The sequence below is a fragment of the Gymnoscopelus microlampas genome (genome assembly GCF_963454915.1).
Source record: "Gymnoscopelus microlampas genome assembly, chromosome: 19".
Taxonomy (NCBI): domain Eukaryota; kingdom Metazoa; phylum Chordata; class Actinopteri; order Myctophiformes; family Myctophidae; genus Gymnoscopelus; species Gymnoscopelus microlampas.
This window is the reverse complement of record NC_139956.1, coordinates 38,839,361-38,862,355: the sequence shown is the minus strand read 5'-3', so window position 1 is coordinate 38,862,355 and position 22,995 is coordinate 38,839,361.

Genomic DNA, 22,995 nt, shown 5'->3' with positions numbered 1-22,995 from the left:
TATGTGGGGTTATGCTTCATTCGCCCCTGGGGCGTCGGTCAGGACACAAGTGGACAAGAGAGTGAAGAGTGTTTATAGTGGCTGCTTTACTGAGGTAGGCACAGGGTGAAACAGGCATACAGGCATGGGTTGTAGGTTGGAATGGAGGGGTACAGGCACTGAGTGCGAGTGACAATGGGTCACTGTATGACAATGTGGTTCTGCAGTAAATACAGAAAGACATAATAACAGGTGTAAGTACAAATACCATACATCACAATATATCACATTACTGCATAATATAATATTGTATACAATATACTAGGCATCTACACTACGCAGGTTATCACAGTACTGATATCACTATGTATGATCAGGCATTAATATCACCAGTCTCAAATGAGTGCAGTAGCTTCACTATACACATCAGTAATCAATACACCTTTCATAGGAGCTGCTCACTAACATCAAAGACAAACCAATTACTCCTGGTGATAATCACTGCAGCCTAGCACTGTGCTAAAGTGGCTTGTTAATTGGACATCAAAGGGCTGTGCAGCTGCAAGTTGGAACCCTAATGGCGACGCCCATGAAATGCACTTGGCCAAACTTATCACAGACCTGAAATGTTGAATAAAGTGCTAAACCATATAAATGCATACATTGGTCCTACTGTACTCTCACATGTTACATGACATTACATCCCAAATGAAGTATAAAGGACTTGTGCTTAGGGCACGCAATGTAGGGAACTGGCATGAAAGGAAAGGGATGATCACTGTCAATCAAACCAGCCATGGAGAGAAATAAACATACAGAAAGGCAGTAACTCTAATAATCATGGTAAAGGAATACAAAAGACATTACTGAACTAAACAATGGACTTACAGTAGTCAAGGACGCACACTGGCACAGCAGTGCTGTATAAATGATAAAGGCAGTTTCTAGCAGGTGAACTGGACTGGATTCACCGCTCTCTCTGCTGCTGCTACTGGAGTGAATGGAACGCCCCACAATGCATTGCACACTTAAGGTGGCAGGTACATGTTACACTGAACACAGCTCTTAAGGTAGTACATAATAGTCAAATAATAGTCAGCTTAATATTATGCTTAGAGCCTTTCTAACAATTAGTATTATTTGTAACACCTGTGAAGGAATTAAAGAAGGGGCCCAATTCATTCCCAATATGGCTGCTGTGCATATAGCCTATTGGGGCTTTGTTGGGGTTGGGGGCGGGGCCAGGGGCGGGGCATGACGAAAGAGACAGCCAATGGTTTCAAACAATTCCCGAAGACTTTTTTGTCGATCTTCACCCGGCTAAAACATGCAACGTCGTCACCGTGGCATCAACAGCCAAATCGTCACGGCAGCTGTGTGCAGTGCAGAGTGTCTTAACTGTCGCTATCGCTGTTTTCTTCTTCTTCTACTTCTTCTTCTCCTCCTCCTTCCTCCCTCTGCTTTTCCCGCTGTTAATATTACTTACTTACTTCTGTCATATGAAAAAGAAGTAATAATAGTCAATGAACATCACCTGCCAATATCAACGCTGTAAAAAAGAAAAAAAAAGTGGATTATGAACATTTATTTTATAAAGATGCTATCTTTTATTTATTTGGGGGGGAGAAATGTCGAATGGCTTTTATTGCGTTTTTTCTTCTGTTTTGTACTGTTCTGGTTGATACTGTATGTCCAACATGTTTTGTAAGTATAAGTGGTATTTCATAATATCATTACTTTGGTGGAAGTGAACCTAAATTAGGTGGAGTGCGAGAACATTGAAACCGATTGAGTGCATCGGGGACAGCAAAAGTGTGTGTGTGTGTGTGTGTGTGTGTGTGTGTGTGTGTGTGTGTGTGTGTGTGTGTGTGTGACTGTGCGTGTGTGTGTGACTGTGCGTGTGCGTGTGCGTGTGCGTGTGCGTGTGTGCGCGCGCGCATGTGTGTGTGTGTGTGTCTGTGTGTCTGTGATACTGTTTACTGTAGGTGTTTTGTCCCAATTACTGTGAGCACAAAGACAGCTGAAATGTATGTGTATGTACCTTACTATAAAACATGGCAAGTTCTGAGGAAAAACAAACACCAGCTGTGTGTATGTGTATGTGTAAGTGTGTGTGTGGACTTTCTTCGATATGTTGGCTCCTACCTACAGTACATATTTTCCACAGGGTTGGCAGTTCATTTCTACTGTATTTGTCAAGTCCAGATCCATGGGATATGGGGACATGTTTCCCGGTCCTTAAAGGCGCATTCGGCCATTTTCAACCCTACCTTCATAATCGTCATGATCTTCATAACCGTCACTAATGCTCTTCATAAGATGGCACCACTTATGCCTACTCACTCTGTGTCTCAGAGGAGGCCTGTGCACAGTTCGGAAACCTGCCAACCAATGACTGGACTCCCTCTTTCTTTGGTGTTTCGCCCAGGTGGGCGTGGTTATGCCTAAACCTAAACCTTACCCTACCCCTAACCTCACAGAAACTATGCCTAAACCTAACCTCAAGACCACACCCACCTGGGCGAAGCACCAAAGAAAGAGGGAGTCCGTACCATTGACACCATCGATAATTCCAAGCTACTGGAAACTACACAATTTGCCTTCCTGGAAATTTGGCAAGCTGAAAAACATTATGAAGCCATTGCACTTGCATCAATAAAATTATTGTTAAGATAATAATCTTTGAAATCTTGTTTGATATGACCACTGATGATGTCATTGGTAGGGTTTAGGGTGGGTGTAATAATATCGTTCCAATAACTACACAGTAAAATTCTCAGCCTTAAATGGAGCCAAATGGACCCGTTTGAGCCAATTCGTTCCATTTGAGTTCCTGTTGATTTGATTTGACAGTGTACACCCTCTCTGTCCCAAAGCAATTATCAGGGAGTGGAAGTGGTCCATAAATCCCTGTGACAGCCAGTCTGAGTCGGTGCTGACTTAACACACAGCACCACTAATACACAGCGGTGGAAGAAGTACTCTCATGTTTTACTTGAGTAAAAGTATCAATACCGCAATGTGGAAATACTAATTCCAGTATTCAAAATGTATAGCTACTTGAATAAAAGTACAAAAGTATTGGCATCAAAATATACTTAAAGTACCAAAAGTAAATGTACTCATTGTGCAGAATGTGGTTAATGTATGTTTTGTGATAAACTAAAACCAAAAACTAAATCTAAATCTGCAAATTAACTAGTAACTAAAGCTGTAAAATAATTGTGTTGGAGTAAAAAAGTACAATATTTTCCTCTGAGATGTAGTGGAGTAGAAGTAAAAGCATTGAAAATTGGAAATACTCCAGCAGAGTAAAAGTACCTACATTGTACTTAAGTACAGTACTTAGTTACTTTACACTTCTGTAAACACACAGCACCACCCCTACAAACAAAGTACAGGACGATGGAAGGAACATCATACAAAAATAAGTTCCGTTTTGCAACTCGCACATAAACCTTTGTGGCAAAGTTGTGGAATATGGTGAACTTCAAAAAAAGCTCACAACGCATCACATGACATAGTGATCTTGTAGAGCCATATTTAACATTTTGTTGAATGACAGTGTTGTGTAAAAAAGGCCAATCTAAAGGTCACAACAGGTCACATAGTGACACATTGTGTATATTTCCCCATTGCATTAGCCTCATAGCATAATTGCCTAAGTCATATTTTTAAGGTTTTCAGAAAAGAAGAAAGGAAAAATCACTATATGCCTAAGTGATTACATTACATTACATTACAGTCATCTAATTGACTTAGGCAATCACGAGAAAAAAAACTAATTTTGCAAGTCATGTTTATCTGCCTTTATTTATTTCTGCCTAACTCAACTCTCCCAACACTGCTGATTCACCCTGCCTTATTGTCTATCAGAATGCTTGTTACATTCAAAAAGTATTTTGGCCTAGGTAAAAAAGTTGACTTAAAATGGCAGAAAGTGATTTTGGAATGTAACAAGCATTCTGATAGGCTGAGGACATAGGCAATGAGGCACAGTGAAGCAGCAGTGTTAGAAGAGTAGAGTTAGGCAGAAATGACAATTTGACCCGAAAATGACGTTGGCAATTATGAGGCTAACGATTTGGGAAAGGGCCCCAGGGTGTTAGGAAAGGAAGTAACATTTCTGCACTGTTGGTCCATAAAGTCTGTGTGCATTTATAGCCTACCACAGAAACATGTTGATTAGGAGGATTCAGAATGTCACACACAGCCTTCTGTCCCGTCCTCGCCTCACCTCGAACCCTCGGGGGCGGGGAGGGGGGGGGCTGACATCACCACTCCCCGGTCGATGATGTAAGAAGTGCTTATAGTGGCTGACTGCTCTAGCATGAGGTCATTGTGAATTTAATATCAGCTAAGTGATTCTGCTTGGGAAGGGGGAGGGGCAGCTAGCAGTTGGTCGTGTGCTCATTCCTCGCTTCTTCCTCCCCTTAGCTTATATAATCGTCTTTCTCGCTTGGTTGCTTTCCTTTCTATTTTTAATAAATGTGTAGCCAGGTTCCCCGCTGGCAGTTTGTGCTACAATGTCGAGCTCATTTGACATTGCCAGTCATTCTGCAACACCTCTTTCAGTGTACAAAAAAAGGTTTATAGCAGCGTTGCCAGATTTTGAGAGAAAAAGAAGCAACCTGGTTTATGAAAACAAGCCCAAAAGAGGCGACTTAGGCCAAGAGCATGTTAAACATATACATCGGCTATTTGAAAATGGCCGATCTAAAAGCTCACAACGTGTCGCAATGCGACGTGTTGTGAGCTTGTAGATCTGCTATTTTTCTTTTTCAAAGTGCAAAATGTGGAATAACACTTGGCACAAATTATAATTTCAGATGGGGGTCTGTGGACAAATACACATGTGTTTATTTGGGGGTTGCTGACATGAAAATGTTTGAGAACCACTGGTTTAAAAAAAAAAAAAAATTGGAAACAAGCCCAAATAAGCACTTTAGAAACAAACCCAAAAAAACGCAACCCGCAACTACCAATATAGACAAGCAACTTTACATACAAACAAGCCCAAAGTCGCTTATAATAAGCACACATGGCAACACTGGTTTATAGTAGCCTACTTGAGTTAAAGACAGGGAAACCGATGGTTTTAATTCTAGAAATACTAATAATGTGACCAACCAATTCTCATAAACAATAAATATGTTATACAAAAAAAACATCTAATCAGTGTTAGAACAGCTAAATCTGCCCCGGTTCCCATGATTCAGAAAACATCCAGTAAATAACCAATAACGACTTGTGATGTCAGGAGTGGAAGAAGTTCACCCTGGTAAACTCCGGACAGTAACCAGCGAGGGGTTGTGAGCTTGTAGATCGGCTATGTTTGGCAAAGAGGTATAGGTGTAGAGGGAAAACAGAGTAGACAAAGTAAAACAAAAAAGTTGAATCTGAAACACAATTGTGTTCAGATTCAATATAGAGGGGGTCCTTCGTATATATATATTTTTTAAAGCAACTGATATTGTTAAAAAAGCTAGGGACCGGTGTTTGTTAGTTTGTTTGTTTGTGTGGCCGAGGTGCTCTTGGTAAGGGAACATTTTCCAACGTGTGGGTGTTAACAAAAAAAACAGACTTCTTAACAGATACATGTGAAACGACTTAAATGAAACTGAAATGATTAAAGAAGCTGGCTTGACAGCTGGCAAGAGACACCCACACATCTCTCTCTCTCTCTCTCTCTCTCTCTCTCTCTCTCTCTCTCTCTCTCTCTCTCTCTCTCTCTCTCTCGTCTGATAAAGACATACGATACTCGAAATGTCACCCACCTCGGTGGTAATCTATTAAATTAATATGTGAGTATGATCCAGTGCGTGGCAATCCTTTCATCTGAAACACTTCAATTAGCTATAATTTGCTGACATTTGAAAAGCTCAGAATTGGGTGTAATCAGAGTCAAACACATTGCTACTGCTACTGATGATGACAAAACTAAAGCCATTTTCCCCCAAAACATTTACTAAATAAATATGACCAAAGCAATTAAGCAATTGTTCAAGTACATCATTTCTTAAATTAATTAAGAATAAATCAGATAATAAACGAAAAGTTGTACCATTATATTGACAGTAAATTTACAGCATTAAACCAGCCCACTTTGGTAAAAAAAAGGTTGGCAGGCTTAAAAATAAATAAATCATAAGCCTTATACACTTATTCTACACAAATAGCAAAAAACGACGCCGAGAGGGTCGAATCACAAACGTAACATACAGGCTTGCAAGGCGCAGCGTTACTCGGATCTGCACCAAACCTGGCAAAAACACTGCTCAGGGGTTTGTCATCAGAATAGGCACGTCTACAGTCTACATTTCCCAAATTCATTGTGAGCTTGTAGATCGGCTATTTTTGGCAAAGAGATGTGGCGTAGAAGGAAACAAGTGGTCCAAGTACAGTAGTGACTCAGGTCCTACAGGCTTTAAGTGGTTAATCCGATGGGGGGGGGGGGGTTCTCTATGCTCTCTCTCGCTCTATGAATGCAGGAACCCACACACTGTGGAGCACATCAACGAATAATGAATGCACAAGTAGTCGGATTGCTTTTAAGTAAAAGTAGCAATACCACACACAAGTAAAATTACTTTCTTACGAATAAAAGGCCTATATTCAAAATTTTACTTACTCATTATGCAGAATATCACACATTTCACAAGTTGTTTTCCAAAGTGTTAAACATTTGTGAAAATCCAAAATAGCAGACACAAGCTCACAATGTGTTGCATCGCAGCGTATAGTGAGATTTATAGATCGAGGTAAAGGCAACGCGGGTGATTACTTTTAGTCACATCAGTGGTGGGCACCGAAGCTGTTCCTTAGCAACTCAATTCCACTGACAACAAGATCTACAGTATTAGTCCATGAGCCAGACAAGATTTCATTATCGAAAGAGTGGGCAAAACCATACCTATATTAAACTGTTCATAGGGTCAATACGAGTAAATAAATATATGATAGCCTCTCCACAGGAGTAGCTTTTTCATGGTTATCACACATTTTGTTATTTTCCCCATACTGTACGTACACAGTACATGACAGGTGAAATAATGACAACATTTTAAAAAGAGTTATCATATTGAAACTTCCTGAGTTGATTACTTACATGAAGACAATGATTTATCGTATTACAAGTTTTCTGAAATTGTATATTTAAATATGCAAAATAGGCATTTAGTCCATGAGCCAGAGCCCCAAAATTGAGCCAGATATTCCCTCCTTAAAAACCTTTGACTCCAAAATCTTAACAAAATGAAATAAGTATTTTGACGCTGGCTTTGTCCAATGTTCCAATGTTGATTCTGGAAAGTTATGCAAATGTAGGCATATTTTCCTAATGCCTAATCTGCATATTTAAATATACAATTTAAGAAAACTTGTGATACAATAAATCATTGTCTTCATGTAAGTAATCAACTCAGGAAGTTTCATTATGATAACTCTTTTTTAAATTTTGTCATTTCTTCACCTGTCATGTGCGTATGGGGAAAATAACAAAATGTGTGATAACCATGAAAAAGTTACTCCTGTGGAAAGGTTATCATATGTTTATTTACTCGTATTGACCCTATGAACAATTTAATATTGGTTTTGCCCACTCTTTCGATAATCATTGCTCAATTTTGGGACTCACCTTACACCTTACTACTGGCAACCTGACAGCACACACCTGCTGGCAGGTGTGAGCCAGGTGTGTGCCAGTCACAGGCGTGTTACTGGCACCTGAGCATGGGTGTGTGCTGGCAGGTCGGTCAAAACGAGAGCAATTAACAGAAGCGCTATGCCCACACGTTTAGCTGTGTTGCTCATTTCACAATTGCGATCCTTAGCTATACCTTGTTGTAAAGGTGAATAATCAACGATACAAATGATATAAAATTCTAATATGTATGTACATAAATTGACACCAAAAATCATACATTGGTCAATTACATAATCAACTAGAAAGTACTGTTCCTGAAGAAACAGTGTGGGATTGCCAAGAATGCTGCTGGTATTGAGTATTGATAGTGTTAGTAGTGTTAAAGGTTTGACATTTTTAAGGTTTGAAAGGGTTGAAAGGTTTGAAAGGTTCTAAAGGTTTGAAAGATGTGAAAGGTTCTAAAGGTTTGAAAGGTTCTAAAGGTACTAAAGGTTTGAAAGATGTGAAATATTCTAAAGGTTTGAAAGGTTCTAAAGGTTCTAAAAGTTCTAAAGGTTTTAAAGGTTCTAAAGGTTTGCGGTTCTAAAGGTTTTAAAAGTGTTAAAGGTTTGAAAGGTTTGTAGTTTTTTAGGGTAAAACAGTGATTGCTAGGGTCTAATAGGCGGTTGATATGGTCTACTAAGCAGTTTCTAGGGTCTAATAGGCGGTTGCTAGGGTCCAAGTGGTGGTTGCTATGGTAAAACGGGTGGTTGCTAGGGTAAAACAGGTGGTTGCTATGGTAAAACAGGTGGTTGCTACGGTCTAATAGGGGGTTGCTAAGGTCTAATATGCAGTTTATATGGTCTAATATTCGGTTGCTAGGGTACAAAAGGTGGTTGCTAGGGTAAAACAGTGGTTGCTAGGGTCTAATAGGCTGTTGCAGAAGGAAAAAATCACTCTCCGTCTAAATTCTCAAAGGTGGGTGAAGTATTACATGCTCAGTTAATCATTACATTCTCAATTGCATGTTGCATGCTAGCATGGCACATGAGTCAGGAGTAAAAACCATGGCTCAAATGATAAATCAGGGGTTCATAATCTGAATATTCTGAGTTCAAAACTCCCAAGGAACATTTTTCACTTTCCATCTAAATTGTGAAAGGTGAGTTAACTATTACATTCCCAATTACATCTCCTATGCCTGCGTGGCTCAATAGGTGAATCAGGGGCGTATAATCCAAAAGTTCTGGGTTCAAAGCTCCCAAAGAGCATTTTTCACTTTCCATCTAAATTGTGAAAGGTGAGTTAACTATTACATTCCCAATTACATCTCCTATGTCTGCGTGGCTCAATAGGTGAATCAGCGGTTTATAATCCAAAGGTTCTGGGTTCAAAGCTCCCAAATAGCATTTTTCACTTTCCATCTAAATTGTGAAAGGTGAGTTAACTATTACATTCCCGATTGCTTCTTCCATGCCAGCATGGCTCAAATGATAAAACAGGGGTTTATAATCCAAAGGTTCTGGGTTCAAAGCTCCCAAAGAGCATTTTTCACTACATTGGTCCCAAAATCGTCCATCGACCTCCTTATAAATCTCTGAACTTTTAAAGGAGTACAATTCTAAAACATTTCAAAGATTCCTTTTCAGGCAAACATGTCCACAGTAAGATGAACATTTTAAAGTATGAATGAGGTTACTAGGCGTAAGTATGTAGTTGTAAGCCTGCCTTTAAATGTCCATTGCCGCATTGACAATGCATTGGACGCTTAAAGTTAAATATCTCCAAAATTACAAATGATTTCATAGAAAAAATCTCAAGCATGCATGTCCACAGTAAGGTCGAATTTTTGAACTGTGAATGGAGTTTCTAGGTGAAAGTGTTTTTTTGAGGTCCCAAAATCGTCCATCGATCTCCATTATAAATCTCTGAACTTTTAAAGGAGTACAATTCTAAACTATTAAACATTTCAAAGATTCCTTTTCAGGCAAACATGTCCACAGTAACATGAACATTTTAAAGTATGAATGAGGTTACTAGGCGTAAGTATGTAGTTGTAAGCCTGCCTTTAAATGTCCATTGCCGCATTGACAATGCATTGGGCGCTTAAAGTTAAATATCTCCAAAACTACAAATGATTTCAAAGAAAAAATCTTAAGCATGCATGTCCACAGTAAGGTGGAATTTTTGAACTGTGAATGGAGTTTCTAGGTGAAAGTGTTTTTTTGAGGTCCCAAAATCGTCCATCGACCTCCATTATAAATCTCTGAACTTTTAAAGGAGTACAATTCTAAAACTATTAAACATTTCAAAGATTCCTTTTCAGGCAAACATGTCCACAGTAAGATGAACATTTTAAAGTATGAATGAGGTTACTAGGCGTAAGTATGTAGTTGCAAGCCTGCCTTTAAATGTCCATTGCCGCATCGACAATGCATGGGGCGCTTAAAGTTAAATATCTCCAAAACTACAAATGATTTCAAAAAATAAAATCTCAAGCATGCATGTCCACAGTAAGGTGGACTTTTTGAACTGTGAATGGAGTATCTAGGTGAACGTGTTTTTTTGAGGTCCCTATACCCTAACCCTAACCTTCCATCCGCCTCCATTCTAAATCTCTGAACTTTTAAAGGAGTACAATTCTAAAACTATGCAACATTACAAAGATTCCTTTTCAGGCAAACATGTCCACAGTAAGATGAACATTTTAAAGTATGAATGAGGTTACTAGGCGTAAGTATGTAGTTTTAAGCCTGCCTTTAAATGTCCATTGCCGCATCGACAATGCATGGGGCGCTTAAAGTTAAATATCTCCAAAACTACAAATGATTTAAAACAAAAAAAATCTCAAGCATGAGTGTCCACAGTAAGGTCGAATTTTTGAACTGTGAATGGAGTTTCTACAGTACTTTGTAGTGACTTTTTTTTTCGTCCCTAAGATTCATCGAGCTCTGGACTTAGTAGATTTTCTTTTTACCGAAACGATTTTCTTTTTACCGAAACGAAAGTTTCGTTAAATTGTCCCCCCAAAAACCTGTTAGGAGTACGTATCAGGCAATTTAGAGTTGATTGGTAGTACTTTGTAGTTTTTTTCGTCCCTAACATTCATCGAGCTCTGGACTTAGTAAATTGTCTTTTTACCGAAACGATTTTCTTTTTACCGATACGAAAGTTTCGGTAAATTGTCCCCCCAAAAAACTTGTTAGGAGTACGTTTCAGGTAATTTAGAGTTGAATGGTAGTACTTTGTAGTGACTTTTCTTTCCGTCCCTAACATTCATCGAGCTCTGGACTTAGTACATTTTCTTTTTACCGAAACGATTTAGGTAAATTGTCCGCCCAAAAACCTGTTAGGAGTACGTTTCAGGCAATTTAGAGTTGAATGGTAGTACTTTGAAGTGACTTTTTTTTTCGTCCCTGTTACGGCCGTATGGTTATATTATGTGTGGTTATATTTTGGTTATATGTCTGTGCTATGTGTGGCTTGTGTTATATTGTTGTCTTTCTGTGTTCCATATAAGGTCATGAGTGGTGGTGGAAGCTGTGAGTCTGAGTCTGGGTGTGGTGCTGGTATGAGTGAGTGAGTGATTGACTTCCAGCTGTCCAGATTGACAGGTCCAGCCTCTGGCCCTGTTCTCCTGCTCCCATTCGTCGTCCCTTTGTCTCCGCCCTAGCCAGGGCTGGCTGTTCTCTGAAGCTCACCTACAAAAGCTCATTCTGCTCTGTCTGTCATGGGGACTGGTTGCTCTCATTTGAAAGAGCTGCAGAGATTCAATCCCTCTGTCTCCCCGAACCCATGTAGCCTGATCTGTTCTGTTCTGTTGTGTTGTGTTCTGTTTTCTTTGCCTTCTGTTTGTTCATTTGTTCATTTGTCCATCAGTGACTTTTGATTCAATCAGTTATTTTGTTTGTTCTTTAGCTACTTTTGTTTGCTCTTCAGTTATACTTATTTCAGTTTCTTGGTTTAATCTATCATTTCATTATAGTTAAACTTGTTGCTTTTTGCCCAGTATTATTTTGAGTTAAGAATTATCTTGTATATATTTGTCCATTTCCATTAATTATTGTATTTATCTATTCACTCGCCTTGTAGGGGTGTTTGGTCCTTTTGTTTGGTTTAACCACTTTGTTTTTGTACATTCTTTAGTTAGGTAAGTAAGTTTAGTAAATGTATATTTTTTCTTTTGTTAGGTTTAGGTCAGGGTTAATTTTCTTTATTAGTTAGCCTTTTTACAAATGTAAACCGGCACCCTGAAGTTCTTTGGCACTGGTGAAAAAAAGACAAAAAGAGTTTGAAATCTCTGCATAAAAAAAGGAAAATAAAATCAATTCATTTTTGAAAGCGACTTTGTCCTCCATTATTATGTCACCTCCCCTACCCTAGACAGGGGGTCGTAACAGTCCCTAACATTCATCGAGTTCTGGACTTAGTCAATTTTCTTTTTACCGAAACGATTTTCTGTTTACCGAAACGAAAGTAAATTGTCCCCCCAAACACCTGTTAGGAGTACGTAAAACTACAAATTATTAAAAAAAAAAAAACTCAAGCATGCATGTCCACAGTAAGGTGGAATTTTTGAACTGTGAATGGAGTTTCTAGGTGAACGTGTTTTTTTGAGGTCCCAAATTCGTCCATCGACCTCCATTATAAATCTCTGAACTTTTAAAGGAGTACTATTCTAAAGCAATGAAAATGTTCAAAGATCCCTTTTCAGGCAAAAATGTCCATATTAGGATGAACATTTTAAAGTTTGAATGGGGTCTCTATTCTATATATGACAGTTAAAATCTTTACAGTCAGTTCACCTTCTTTTGGGTCTTGAGTCGAACAAATTACTCCCGCGGAGATATCAAATTTCTCTTTTGGGCCTTGAGTCTTGGGACTCAAGGCCCAAAAGAGAAATTTGATGTCTCCGCGGGAGTAATTGGTTCGACTCAAGCCCTTTTGGGTCTTGAGTCTTGGGAAAGAAAAAAAAGTGCCATTTTCTCAAAGATTATATAAAGGTAAAAGCCCCAGGTAAAAGTTAGAAAGATGTCCTTGCGGGATTTGAACTCGGGACCTTCAGTATGCAAGGCCTGAATCTTAACCACTGCTCCACCATGGTACGTGTGGTCTCTTACACGCTCTTCAGTGAAAGATCAGATAAAGGTGCAAGAGTCAGGTAGTGGTTGGAAACCTGTCCTGGTTGGATTTGAACCGGTAACCTTCTTGTTGCAAGTCCTGTATCTAAACCACTGCACCACAGAGGTTCTGACTTGTTCTGTTAACTTAGCCTGGCAAAGTTTGTACCCTTTTCCCTTTAAATATCCATTGACAATGCATTAGGCGCTTAAAGTTAAATATTTCAAAAACTACAAATCATTTCAAAGTAAAACATCTCAAGGATGCATGTCCACAGTAAGGGGGAATTTTTGAACTATGAATGGAGTTTCTAGGTGAAAGTGTTTTTTTGAGGTCCCAAAACCTTCCATCCATCTCTGAACTTTTAAAGGAGTCCAATTCTAAAACTATGCAACATTTCAAAGATTCCCTTTCAGGCAAACATGTCCACAGTAAGATGAACATTTTAAAGTATGAATGAGGTTACTAGGCGTAAGTATGTAGTTGTAAGCCTGCCTTTAAATGTCCATTGCCGCATCAACAATGCATGGGGCGCTTAAAGTTAAATATCTCCAAAACTAATGATTAAAAAAAAACAATCTCAAGCATGCATTTCGGTCAGGGGATCTTAGAATAGAAGTACGTTTCAGGCAATTTAGAGTTGATTGGTAATTTTCGTTTCGGTAAAATTTATTTTACCGAAACGAAAGTTAAATCCGAAAAAATCACTAAGTGTGGAGGCCAAAATCGTCCCCCCAAAAACCTGTTAGGAGTACGTTTCAGGCAATTTAGAGTTGATTGGTAGTACTTTGTAGTGACTTTTTTTGGTCCCTAACATTCATCGAACTCTGGACTTAGTACATTTATTTTTTCACCATTGTGTCACTACCGAAACGAAAGTTTGTCACTACCGAAACGAAAGTTAAATCCGAAAAAATCACTAATTGTGGAGGCCAAAATTGTCCCCCCAAAAACCTGCTAGGAGTACGTTTCAGGCAATTTAGAGCTGATTGGTAATTTTCGTTTCGGTAAAATTTATTTTACCGAAACGAAAGTTAAATCCGAAAAAATCACTAAGTGTGGAGGCCAAAATCGTCCCCCCAAAAACCTGTTAGGAGTACGTTTCAGGCAATTTAGAGTTGATTGGTAATTTTCGTTTCGGTAAAATTTATTTTACCGAAACGAAAGTTAAATGCGAAAAAATCAATAAGTGTGGAGGCCAAAATCGTCCCCCCAAAAACCTGTTAGGAGTACGTTTCAGGCAATTTAGAGTTGCTTGGTAATTTTCGTTTCGGTAAAATTTATTTTACCGAAAAGAAAGTTAAATGCGAAAAAATCACTAAGTGTGGAGGCCAAAATCGTCCCCCCAAAAACCTGTTAGGAGTACGTTTCAGGCAATTTAGAGTTGATTGGTAATTTTCGTTTCGGTAAAATTTGTTTTACCGAAACGAAAGTTAAATCCGAAAAAATCACTAAGTGTGGAGGCCAACAGTTAGCTCAATGGGTTGAGACCCAGTATTCATGATCCAGAGGCCATAAGTTCAAATCCCACTGGTATCTTTACTGTGATGCTTCCCTTTGCAGACTAACTTCTAGAAAAACAAGTTAAAAACACCAGGAAACCTGTAACTCTCAGCCAACAGCTCAGCTCAACTGGTAGAGTGTCTGTCCAATAACATGACTTGAGTGGGTTCGATTCCCACTCGAGTCAAGTGTCCCCGGTAACTTGGGGCAACGGATAAATTGACTGATATCCTTAGTGATGCTTCCCTTTGCAGACTAACTTCTAGAAAAACAAGTTAAAATCACCAGGAAACCTGTAACTTTCAGCCAACAGCATAGCTCAACTGGTAGAGCGTCTGTCCAATAACATGACTTGGCTTGACTTGAGTGGGTTCGATTCCCACTCGAGTCAAGTGTCCCCGGTAACTTGGGGCAACGGATAAATTGACTGATATCCTTAGTGATGGATAAATTGACTGATATCCTTAGTGATGCTTCCCTTTGCAGACTAACTTCTAGAAAAACAAGTTAAAACCACCAGGAAACCTGTAACTCTCAGCCAACAGCATAGCTCAACTGGTAGAGCGTCTGTCCAATAACATGACTTGACTTGACTTAAGTGGGTTCGATTCCCACTCGAGTCAAGTGTCCCCGTTAACTTGGGGCAACGGATAAATTGACTGATATCCGTAGAATAACTTGTAGGAGTGTGCTGGTTCAAATCCAGTTCAACCCAGGACCGAGCGGTCCTGGGTTCGATTCCCGGTAAATTGGGGCAGCGGATAAATTGACTGATATCCGTAGAATAACTTGTAGGAGTGTCCTGGTTCAAATCCAGTCACCACCGTAGCAACTGAAACCGAATCTGGCCAATTCGGTCTCAGTTACTGAGATAGACAGAGGGTGTGTAGAGTAGGCAGAGCAGAGTAGTGGGCAGAGTAGGGGTAGAGTAAAGAGGGAATATAGTCGGGGAGTAGTGGGAGGACTAGGACTAGGGGGGAGTTATTCTACGGATATCAGTCAATTTATCCGTTGCCCCAAGTTACCGGGGACACTTGACTCGAGTGGGAATCGAACCCACTCAAGTCAAGTCAAGTCATGTTACTGGACAGACGCTCTACCAGTTGAGCTATGCTGTTGGCTGAGAGTTACAGGTTTCCTGGTGGTTTTAACTTATTTTTCTAGAAGTTAGTCTGCAAAGGGAAGCATCACTAAGGATATCAGTCAATTTATCCATCACTAAGGATATCAGTCAATTTATCCGTCACTAAGGATATCAGTCAATTTATCCGTTGCCCCAAGTTACTGGGGAGACTTGACTCGAGTGGGAATCGAACCCACTCAAGTCAAGTCAAGTCATCTTATTGGACAGACGCTCTACCAGTTGAGCTATGCTGTTAGCTGAGAGTTACAGGTTTCCTGGTGGTTTTAACTTGTTTTTCTAGAAGTTAGTCTGCAAAGGGAAGCATCACAGTAAAGACACCAGTGGGATTTGAACTCATGGCCTCTGGATCATGAATACTGCGTCTCAACCCATTGAGCTAACTGTTGGCCAAGAAATACAGCCCTCCTGGTGCTTTGACTTGAACAACAAACAAGACAAATACATTTATTTTTTCACCATTGTGTCACTACCGAAACGAAAGTTTGTCACTACCGAAACGAAAGTTAAATCTGAAAAAATCACTAAGTGTGGAGGCCTAAGTGTGTAAATTGCCTGAAACGTACTCCTAATAGGTTTTTTAGGTTTTTTTTCTAATAGATTTTGGCCTCCACACTTAGTGATTTTTTCGGATTTAACTTTCGTTTCGGTAAAATACTTTTTACCGAAACGAAAATTACCAATCAACTCTAAATTGCCTGAAACGTACTCCTAACAGGTTTTTGGGGGGACGATGTTGGCCTCCACACTTAGTGATTTTTTTGGATTTAACTTTCGTTTCGGTAAAATAAATTTTACCGAAACAAAACATTTTCCTGATTTTTTTGGGTAGGCTAGAAAATTGGAAAAATGGCAAAGACATTCTTTGATTTTTATTCTGGGATGAAAGATTTGGAAAAAAAAACTATTTTGAGCTTTTCTCAGTGTCAGTCCCAAATCAAAAGAAGCCAAAATACTAAGCAGAATATCAGAAAAATTGAGCATTTTCCTGATTTTTTGGTGGGATAGAAAATTGAAAAAATGAAGCAATACGATACGATACGATACAACTTTATTGTCAGCTTTCACCGAAACTGCTTTGTGTCCATGACGTCACCGTTCAAGATACAGGCAGGACATACACAATACATTACACAAAGTACATTACAGGACATACATCACAGAAGCAGACAGAAACAAGCAATGTTGTATGTAGGTTCTGAAACGAAAATCAGTAAGATAGACTTGAGAAGTGAATTCGAATTGAATCTCAGAATATACTAAGATACCTTCACAGGGCACGGGGGATCTTAGTATAATCTGAGCTTCAAATTGGAAGTGAATATTTGAAAAATTGAGCAATATCTAATTTGGGGTCTGAAAGGAAAATCAGTAAAATAATTGTTTGAAAAGTGAATTGGAATAGAATGTGAGATTATACTAAGATCCCCTGACCCATGTCCACAGTAAGGTGGAATTTTTGAACTGTGAATGGAGTTTCTAGGTGAACGTGTTTTTTTGAGGTCCCTATACCCTAACCCTAACCTTCCATCCGCCTCCAAAATCTAAATCTCTGAACTTTTAAAGGAGTACAATTCTAAAACTATTAAACATTTCAAAGATTCCTTTTCAGGCAAACATGTCCACAGTAAGATGAACATTTTAAAGTATGAATGGGGTTACTAGCAATAAGTATGTAGGATTAGTAGCCTGTACTCGTTTCCCTTTAAATATCCATCGCCGCATCGACAATGCATGGGGCGCTTAAAGTTAAATATCTCCCAAACTATAAATGATTTCCCCCCAAAAAAACTCAAGCATGCATGTCCACAGTAAGGTGGATTTTTTTAACTGTGAATGGACTTTCTAGGTGAAAGTGTTTTTTTGAGGTCCCAAAATCTTCCATCGACCTCCATTATAAATCTCTGAACTTTTAAAGGAGTACTATTCTAAAACAATGAAACATTTCAAAGATCCCTTTTCAGGCAAAAATGTCCATATTAGGATGAACATGTTAAAGTTTGAATGGGGTTTCTATTCTATATATGACATTTTGAATTTTTACAGTCAGTTCACCTTCTTTTGGGTCTTGAGTCGAACCAATTACTCCCGCGGAGACATCAAATTTCTCTTTTGGGCCTTGAGTCTTGGGACTCAAGGCCCAAAAGAGAAATTTGATGTCTCTGCGGTGATGATAAGGCGCTTAAAGTTAAATATCTCCAAAACTGGACTTTAACTGAAGGGGGGGGGGGGGGTGATTTAACCATAAACGATTATTTAACGCCTTTCAAATAAACCATTATGCACAAAGCTGAGAAGTATACATCTGGATACAGTGCCTTCATATACATTCACATTGAAGTAATCTTTAAAGATACGTTTTTTTTTTTAGATAAGTTAAAGTTAAAGCTACATTGTGATACATACTAAAGGCTGATGCCTGTATAATACATGAAACTATTCAAAATGTGCAAGTTAAAAATGCCAACACAATTAGCAGGGCACAGCGGGGAATTGAACCCCATCCCAGGAAACCAGGAGCTCCATGCCTGTGCCTTCGTTTTGTGTTTTGTTTGTTTTCCTAGCAAAAAGGGAAAAAAAACATGGCCATAGCTGAGTGGTTAGTGAGCCCGCCTAGGGAGCCAGAGGCCCTGGTTGCGCCAGGTTCGATTCCAGGCCAGGCCAGCATATGTGTCGATGAAATGAAATGTGTCCCTGAGCAAGACTCTTAACCCCTAATTACTCACAGGTTCTCATTGGAAACAAGACCGCAAGGACTTTCATGAACAACCTGTTAAAAGGAATTATCCTTATACCAATCTTCACTGCAGAGAAGCAGCTCTTCACTAAACAAGCAGCATAGAGTTCCTACCTTATGTCTTCTTCACATGACTTTTCTTATTTGACTTTATATCCTGAAAAGACAAAAAGTGTTCAGTTATTCATGGTCACATATAGGAAAACATTTATGGGCCCTTTTGGATGTAGCTTTGTCAGTCCCACCCACACTTCTAATTACCCCCAAATGTAACCAAATGGACCCTTACCGGACCCTTACCGGTCTAACTCTGAGTGTACAAATTGTAACCAAATGCACCCTTACCGGCAGTGGTGGAAAAAGTACTATTTCTTTACTTAAGTAAAACTATCAATAAAAATCTTTTGAAAATCTTTTGAAAATAGCCAATCTACAAGCTCACAATGCAACGCATTGTGAGCTTATAGATCGGTTATTTTCAAATGGTGGAAATGTATATAGGGCTGAAGTGGTTAGTGTGTGTTGTAATAATAATCACATTTTTTTAAATTTAACTAAAGTTTTCAAATATTTGTAGTGGAGTAAAAGTACTATATTTGTCTCTGAGATGTAGTGGAGTAGAAGTAAAAGTACTGACAATTGGAAATACTGAAGTAAAGTAAAAAATACCTCAAAGTTGTACTTAAGTACAGTACTTGAGTAAATGTACTTAATTACTTTACACCACTGTCTAGTTGTGTAGGCCTACATGAGCATCACATTTGGGAAAACGTTAATGGGCCCTTGTGGATGTAGCGTTTTCAGCCCCACCCACACTTCTAATCCCCCCCACCCCCCCCCAACTCTAAGAGTGTACACAATATAACCAGAGTTAGACCGGTACATTTGGTTACAATTTGTACACTCTCAAATAGACCCTTGCATTGGTGCACTGGTCTAAAAAGGAACCAAATGGACCCGACCCAAACAGGTCCATTTGGTTCCAGTTGTACAGTCAGAGTTTATGTTAATGTTCAAGTTTTAGAACAAGTTTTAGTTTAGATGACACTATGAGCCATTGGAACAGAGCGTAGATTGAAACGAGTTTCCTTCACTCTGTTATAAAATATAATGCCTCATTTTGTCCATTTCAATGTCATTAATTCACAGACTAGTTCCCCAAACTGAATGATTTGAAACAAAGCTGTTAAATGTTGTTGGTTAATAATAATGATTAGTTACCTGCTTGCAAGTGCGTAGAGCTGGAGTTCCATCTGAACTGAACCAAACCTACACCTGGAGCCTGTCTCACACCTGAGCTCTATTTATACCTAATTAATCACTGCTCACCACGCCTAGAGCCCCCCCACAACACAACACAACACAACACAACACAACACAACACAACACAACACAACACACACACACACACACACACACACACACACACACACACACACACACACACACACACACACACACACACACACACACACACACACACACACACACACAACCAAAAAATAGCAGTACCACAAGCTCCCAACAAACGTACAGATCTAAGTGTAAATCATGCTGTTTAACTCTAATTCCAACCCCTACACCTAACCTCTAAAAGTCTGATTCTGATCCTAATCCTGACAGGAATGTTTACTGGGGGAAAATGAAGTCTGGTCACTTCCAGTAGCATATCAGCTGCAGCTCAACAACAGAAACAGCGCACCCCTATAGACAGGGAGGAACTTAAAGAAAAAGGAGGAACTATGCCCACTAGAGGCAGTAAAGCAAAATAAGGAAGATGTTCCATTACAAGTATGCATGTTGTAGGCCTACTTGACATCATGAAGTGAACACAGCAAATGTTTTGGACACAGACAGCTGCTTTTCTACACAGTAAGTAGGTCTTTACAGGTCTAAAAGGCAGTTTCCTAGGGTCTAATAAGCAGTTGCTAGGCTCCACTGTAGCTAAATGGCATTTCCCCATTGAAATGAATGGGATTTTTTAAGCAATTAAAAGTGAAATATATCTAAAAGTACTAATTATTTCAAAAATTCTAATGACAGCCAATATGTCCTAAGTAGGCCGAACGTTGTAGAGTTGGAACGGAGTTTCTAGCAAAATATATGAATTTCCCCATTGAAATGAATGAGATTTGTTCAGCAATTAAAAGTTAAATATCTCTAAAAGCACAAATGATTAACAAAATTCAAATGGTAGCCGACATGTCCTAAGTAGGCCGAACGTTGTAGAGTTGGAACGGAGTTTGTAGCTAAAAGTATGAAGGACTAGTTAGGGGCCAAAAAACTGTCCCAAAAATGGTGAAGATAACAGTAGTGCGATCACACAATTACATTTAAATAAGAAAATACGACTTTGGGAGGCCAATTTTGGATCTTCAAATGTCCCATCGGACAAATGAGATCAATGCCCTTTGGAGAGCAAATGGCAAATGGCATTTTATCATAATTTGCATGATTCCTCCCATGTTGATTTTATCCACTCCACTCCACTATAGGAACAACGAAAGCGACAGGAAATAACAACAACTAAGGAAAATTTCACTAGAGCAATTCTGAACACTATGACTAAAACTTACACACTTGCAAAGAACTGAACATAAACACAAGGACTAACAGGACACAGGTGAACTCAACTGATTATCAACAGGGATAGGGTGAAACACTAACAGGGATAACTAACTAGACACAGGTGAACACATTGGGCAATTAACACAGGATAAGTGAGACAAGACAGGTAGCAACTACTAAGGAAACCAGGAAACACTAGGACATCACTACAAAATAAAGTTGTAAAGTAAAAATACAACTCAGAAAACAGGAATACAGCATTACTTCAAAATCAAAGGAACACAAGTGAAAAGCAAAACATTGGGTATAACTAAGTTATACCCAATATTTGCTGTAGGTATTATATGGCATTGTTATGTTCACAGTTCAAAAGAATAAAAGACTTTAAAAACTTTAAAACACAAAAAAATATTACATGGTACAACGTTTTGGCCACAGTCGGCCTTCATGCAGGTGACATCATTTGTGACCCACCCCCCTATAAAGTTGTGGGTCACAGCACGTGACCACGGTGACTTATAGGGCAGAAGCAGGTTACTTTTAACATAAATCTATGAATAATTGCTAGTGTGGGTATCCCACCACATCTATATATATACAATTTGAATCCTGCGCCATGTCGGTTGTCAGTATGTACGTTGTAACGTTGTATGTAGCCAGTGTGACGTAATCTGACATCACGCCAGTGTGACGTAATCTGACATCACGATGAGACGGTCGTCCCGAAATGCCATGTCGGTTGTCAGTATGTACGCAGTGTGACGTAATCTCACGACAGCATGACATCACATCCTACCTATAAATATGACATCTTTAGGTGCCTGTAAGGTGGCACTGCAAAGTGAACGACGCGTCACGCTAGACGTTCGGGCCGCGTAGCGGCCCGAACTTCTAGTGATATACAAGTGTAAAGAATTTTTTTTTGCATTAAAAACAAATGTAATGATTTTTTTATTTTGTTTTGGTACTACAGTGCTTGAAGCTTATCAATCTGCCCGAGGAGCATAAAGAGTACATTGTATAATAATAAAGGTGATGAAGAACTCAAATAAAGGTTAGGACTTTGAACTGTCACTCGGTGTCCAGCACCAGCAACAAATTGGATGTGCGCAACCCACTGTTCTGAAAATGTTATATTTCGCAGCCATAAAGGTGAGCTGCTTTCAGTGTGCCCCTGAAGGGCTGAAAAGTTTATACTCCAGTGATGTCAAAGAGGTCAAATATGTGAATGTGGAAAGCGTTATCTCCTGGTGTTTAAGCGCTATAGCCTTGGTGGCCACAATATTGTCCTTGTTCACTTGTTGACCTCAGAAAATATGAATCAGGCTCCTCACCATACTATAAGGCACACCACAACCTGGCTCCCCCTACCTCTCTGACCTCCTCAAGCCACACGTTCTGGCCCGTTTCCTGAGGTCGAGTGATGCCGGCCTCCTGGAGGTTCCCAAGACCAGGCCCCGATCCTGGGGCGACAGGGCCCTCTCTGTGGCTGCCCCCTCCCTCCGGAATGCACTCCCCAAACATATCAGAGACGCCCCCTCCCTCCCTACCTTCAAAACCGCCCTGTTTAGTTTTTTTCCTAATAAAGTTGAAGTTGTTCTCTTTTTTTTGTGTCCTCTCCCCCTGGGAGGTACAGAAGGTACCTATCAGGCCTCCTCCATAAACGTACTCTGTCACGGAACCTGCAGTGCACAGACTTGGACCTCCTCTCTATCCCCCGAACAAGCAAACAAACCTTTGGAGGACAGAGCCTTCGGTGTGGCAGCCCCCACCCTGTGGAACTCTCTCCCAATGGAGATTTGCCATATGCTCCAACACTGTACTCTTTTAAGACTGCCTTGAAAAGACACCTACTGTATTCTCTCAGGCTATATATGGCAAATGTTTGTTGTTTGTTTGTTTGTTGGTTGTTCATAGTTTTTGATGTAAAGTGTCCTTGGGTTCATGAAAGGCGCAATAAAAATTCAAACTATTATTATCATCATTATTGTTATACAAGGTTTCCACCTGACAAAGACGATATGAATCCTCATGTAACTGAACTGCACACCACCTTTCTCTGTCTATCCTTGTGTCATGCCCTCCCTCCACTACATTGAATCCACTGGTGAATTACCATCTAACCATTTCCAACTCAGAGAGTTTCATTTTGGCTCCACGTCCCAGAGCTGCTCTCATCTGTCTGTCTAGATGTTCCACTCCATCTTCCTGACTGCCTGACTACCGGGGGGGGAGTATGTCCCTACTCAATTCATGCCGGGACTGAACAATATGACTCATCCTGAAAGTGACCTTCAAGCAGCCCAGACAATTAAACAAGCT